Source organism: Salvelinus sp. IW2-2015, unplaced genomic scaffold, assembly GCF_002910315.2.
Source record: "Salvelinus sp. IW2-2015 unplaced genomic scaffold, ASM291031v2 Un_scaffold6339, whole genome shotgun sequence".
Taxonomy (NCBI): domain Eukaryota; kingdom Metazoa; phylum Chordata; class Actinopteri; order Salmoniformes; family Salmonidae; genus Salvelinus; species Salvelinus sp. IW2-2015.
In genome coordinates this window covers 22526-27390 of record NW_019947602.1, presented here as the reverse complement: position 1 = coordinate 27390, position 4865 = coordinate 22526, and the positions used below count along the sequence as shown (strand labels likewise).

At 35.3% G+C, this 4865-nt stretch overlaps 1 long non-coding RNA gene across 1 annotated transcript in view; it reads right to left on the bottom strand.

Moving 5' to 3' along the window:
• The window catches only part of LOC139026909 (uncharacterized), an 11309-nt gene extending 8365 nt beyond the window's left edge, over window positions 1-2944 (bottom strand). The window contains exons 1-2 of the long non-coding RNA XR_011478859.1: window positions 2838-2944; window positions 1695-1928 (exon numbers count right to left, since the gene is read on the bottom strand). This is a non-coding gene — a long non-coding RNA (uncharacterized lncRNA). The remainder of the gene's footprint in view (window positions 1-1694; window positions 1929-2837) is intronic.
• Window positions 2945-4865: the final 1921 nt, after the last annotated feature.

Here is a 4865-nt window from a genome sequence, read left to right as displayed (position 1 = left end):
TTAGAATGTCCTATTGTCTTCTGTCGAATTTAGGCAACTTTGGCCATGTGGAGGGCACATGTCCAACAAATCGTTGCGCCTGGAACGAAAAATTCCAAAATTCCCAATAAACGGCGAATAAACTGGTCAAACTCGGTTGAAAATCCTACTTTATGATGTTTTTCTCATATGTATCCAATAAAATCAGAGCGGAGCATTCGTCGTGTATACGTACGCATTTCAGAAGACAATGTGGAGTTCCCCTGTGCGCCGTTGAAAAATGACAAAAGAGCGGACCTGTCACTCCCAAAAGCTCCTCATTCGGTCTCACATCCAAGCTAGACACCCCATTCAACCTCTACTGCTGTTGACATCTAGTGGAAGGTGTATGAAGTGCTTACAGATCCATAAATATAAGCCAGTTGAATAGGCAGGCCCTGACACAGAGCCCCATTTTCAGAATTTTCACTTCCTTCTGGAAGTTTGCTACCAAATTAGTTCTGTTTTTACTCACAGATATAATTCAAACAGTTTTAGAAACTTCAGAGTGTTTTATATCCAATAGTAATACGTGAGATTTGTAGCTCTAAATATGCACATTTTTCGAACGAAACATAAATGTATTGTATAACATGATGTTATAAGACTGTCATCTGATGAAGTTGTCCAAAGGTTAGTGATTAATTTTATCTCTATTTGTGGGTTTTGTGAAAGCTATGTTGGCGGTGAATAAATGGCGTTGTGTGTTTGGCTATTGTGGTGAGCTATCATAAATATATATTGTGTTTTCGCTGTAAAACACTTAAAAAATCTGAAATATTTGCTGGATTCACAAGATGTTTATCTTTCATTTGCTGTACACCATGTATTTTTCTTAAATATTTTATGATGAGTATTTATGTATTTCATGTTGCTCTCTGTAATTATTCTGGCGATTTTGGTGCTATTTGTGATGGCTGCAATGTAAAACTACGATTTATACCTCAAATATGCACATTTTCGAACAAAACATAAATGTATTGTATAACATGATGTTATAAGACTGTCATCTGATGAAGTTGTTCAAAGGTTAGTGATTAATTTTATCTCTATTTGTGGGTTTTGTGAAAGCTACCTATGCGGTGGAAACATGATGAAAACATGGCGTTGTGTGTTTGTCTATTGTGGTGAGCTAATATACATTTATATTGTGTTTTCGCTGTAAAACATTTTAAAAATCGGAAATGATGGCGGATTCACAAGATGTTTATCTTTCATTTGCTGTATTGGACTTGTGATTTCATGAAATTATATTATATGATATCCCTGTCGCGTTAGGCTAGGCTATGCTAGTCAGCTTTTTTTGATGAGGAGGATCCCGGATCCGGGAGAGAGAAGCGGTAGAGGTTTTAAGGTAGTTATAGATAGTACAGCAACAATAAAAGTAATAATAATAACATCTTGAAAAAGAGGACAGTAAAAATAGTAATAATATTTGAATAAAGATATACCCATCTAAAATCTATTAACTGATAATCTGAGAACAGTAATATTGAAGGACAGTAATAATAGTAATAATATTTTTTTAAAGATATACCCATCTAAAATCTATTAACTGAAAATCTGAGAACAGTAATATTGAAGGTACCCATAAGCAACCATTTCTGATGAAAAAACAAATGTGATTCATTTTGGAAATAAACTCTTAATGATTATTTAAAAAACTGTCATCTCACCTCTTAGCTTTGGTGCCATGTTCCCCAGAGAGACTCATTTTAGAGGCAGGACCCCCCTCCTTTCTCTCCCCAGAGAGATTCATTTTAGAGGCAGGACCCCCCTCCTCTCTCTCCCCAGAGAGACTCATTTTAGAGGCAGGACCCCCCTCCTCTCTCTCCCCAGAGAGACTCATTTTAGAGGCAGGGCCCCCCTCCTCTCTCTCCACAGAGAGACTCATTTTAGAGCACTGACCCCTAAACAGAGATCCAACATGTTGGTTGTGGTTAACACAGTAATTCTTTAATGTCAATTGTTATCATTTATTAATTATCTCCTATAAAACATTTACTAACAGACATAGAAACAATCAGATGATTTAATGCAATCACATGAATATGTAGCTGTGAAATGACATCTCCATGGAAACTGTCAATAATAATAAATAGTCACTGTTTGTTAAGGTAGTTATAGACAGTACAGCAACAACAACAATAATAATAATAATAATAATAAGTCACTGTTTGTTAAGGTAGTTATCGACAGTACAGCAACAATAATAATAATAATAATAATAATAAGTCACTGTTTGTTAATTTAAGGTAGTTAAAAACAGTACAGCAACACAGGCCATGTCTCACAATTATTTGTGTGAATTGAAAGTAGGCTATTTATTGTCTTTCAATCTGTTATTTTCTAATGTATCTGAGAATGTAGACAGAAGGGCTAAAACGGACATAATTAATCTGAGGGGGAAATCTTTGATCCATTCAGAAAGTTTATTTGCAACAGGTAAGAGATGTTATATTATGTAAAGTAGACTAGGTTATAATGTATAGTAGTGGGTTGTTAGTGATATGCAGATTGAGGTCTATACCTCAGCCTAAACCTGTTCAGATCAGTTCACAGACACCATCAGGTTTGTCAACAACAGTGATCATAGCTCAAACATACTCTGACTATTGAATGTCTGACGTCGACCTAACCTTATAATAGATTGTAGGTAGCCTAGACCTACAGTACTAGAGTCTGCCTGTCTTTCCTACATACCAACACATTTATTCAATGTTACAGAGAAATATGTGTCACAGTTTCAACAGCCATTTTGTAACTGCGTAGGCTACAAACATATTTTTAATTTCATATGAGGAAATCACATAACTTACAGTCACTGGTGCAGCCGCCTGTTTTCTTGCAGAAGAAGTAGCTTTCATAGACAACTCATTCAACCAGCCTAAACAACAGTAAATAAAAGATGTCAAATGGTCAAAAGTGAATCCTGATAGAGCAATATACATTGGAGAGAGGTATATTGCTACAGATGTTGGATCTTAATTTGAGCCAGTTTGCTACAGCAGGAACATGTTCCTGCAGCAACAGGACATTTTAATTATAACGTGGATTATAATTAATGAACATTTTTTAAATGGAAAAGTTGAATTTATCATCTTCAGAAACCTTTTTTAAAAACTTCTTGTCAATAGGCGGGCGCTGTTCTCACTTTGGAAAAAATCATGCCCAATTTAAACGGCCTCGTACTCTATTCTAGATCATACAATCATATACTATTGGATAGAAAACACTCAAGTTTCTAAAACGGTTTGAATTATATCTGTGAGTAAAACGGAACTCATTTGGCAGCAAACTTCCATACAGGGAGTGAAAAATCTGAAAACGAGGCTCTGTTTCAGGGCCTGCCTATTCAACTGGCTTTTATTTATCGATATGCATGCACTTCAAACGCCTTCCACTAGATGTCAACAGGCAGTGGAAGGTGGAATGGGGTGTCTAGCTTGATCTGAGGTCGAATAAGAGCTTTTGGAGTGACAAGTCCGGTATTTCTTTGTCCTCGAAGGCGCGCAGGGAGCTCGACATTGTCTTCTGAAAAGCGTTCGGAATACACGGCGAATATCTCCGGCTCTGATTTTATTTGATACATATGATAATAACATCATAAAGTAGGTTTTTTCAACCGAGTTTTATCAGTTTATTCAACGTTTATTGGGACTTTTGGAATTTTCCGTTCTTTGCGCCAAGAGAGGATGGGAATGTTAGTAACCTTGGCTAGCATTGTGGCGCGATATTCGACAGAAGAAATGGACATTCTAAAACCAAACAATGATTTATTCTGGACCAAGGACTCCTTGTACAACATTCTGATGGAAGCTCAGCAAAAGTAAGAAAACATTTATGATGTTATTTCGTATTTCTATGGAATATGTAGAATCCAACAGGCGGAGAATATGTGAGCGCTGTCTCACAATAATGTATTTTGTATGTTGTAGTAAAGTTATTTTTAAAAATCTAACAGCGCGTTTGCATTGAAGAACCAGTGTATCTTTCATTTGCCATACAACAAGTATTTTTATGTAAAGTTTATGATGAGTTCTTTGGTCAGATTAGGTAAGTGTCCAAAATATCTCCGGACATTCTGGGGAAATGTTGCTACGTATTCACAATGTATAACCACGATTTGCAGCTCTAAATTTGCACATTTTCGAACAAAACATAAATGTATTGTATAACATGATGTTATAAGACTGTCATTGATGAAGTTGTCCAAAGGTTAGTGATTAATTTTATATCTTTTGCTGTTTTTTTGCGAAAGCTACTTTGCGGTGAATAAATGCGTTTGTGTGTTTGGCTATTGTGGTAAGCTAATATAATTCTATATTGTGTTTTTCGAAAACACATAAAAAATGGAAATATTGGCTGGATTCACAAGATGTTTATCTTTCATTTGCTGTAACACATGTATTTTTCATAAAATTTTTATGATGAGTATTTATTTATTTCAAGTTGCTCTCTGTAATTATTCTGGCTGCTTTGGTGATATTTTTGATGGTAGCTGCAATGTAAAACTTTGATTTATACCTCAAATATGCACATTTTCGAACAAAACATAAATGTATTGTGTAACATATTATAAGACTGTCATCTGATGAAGTTGTTTCTGGTTAGTGACTAATTTTATCTCTATTTTGTCGGTTTTGTGAAAGCTACCTATGCGGTGGAAACATGGTGAAAATTGCGGTTGTGTGTTTGGCTATTGTGGTTAGCTAATAGAATACATATTGTGTTTTCGCTGTAAAACATTTTAAAAAATCGGAAATGATGGCTGGATTCACAAGATGTTTATCTTTCATTTGCTGTATTGGACTTGTGATTTCATGAAAATTTATTATGATATCCCT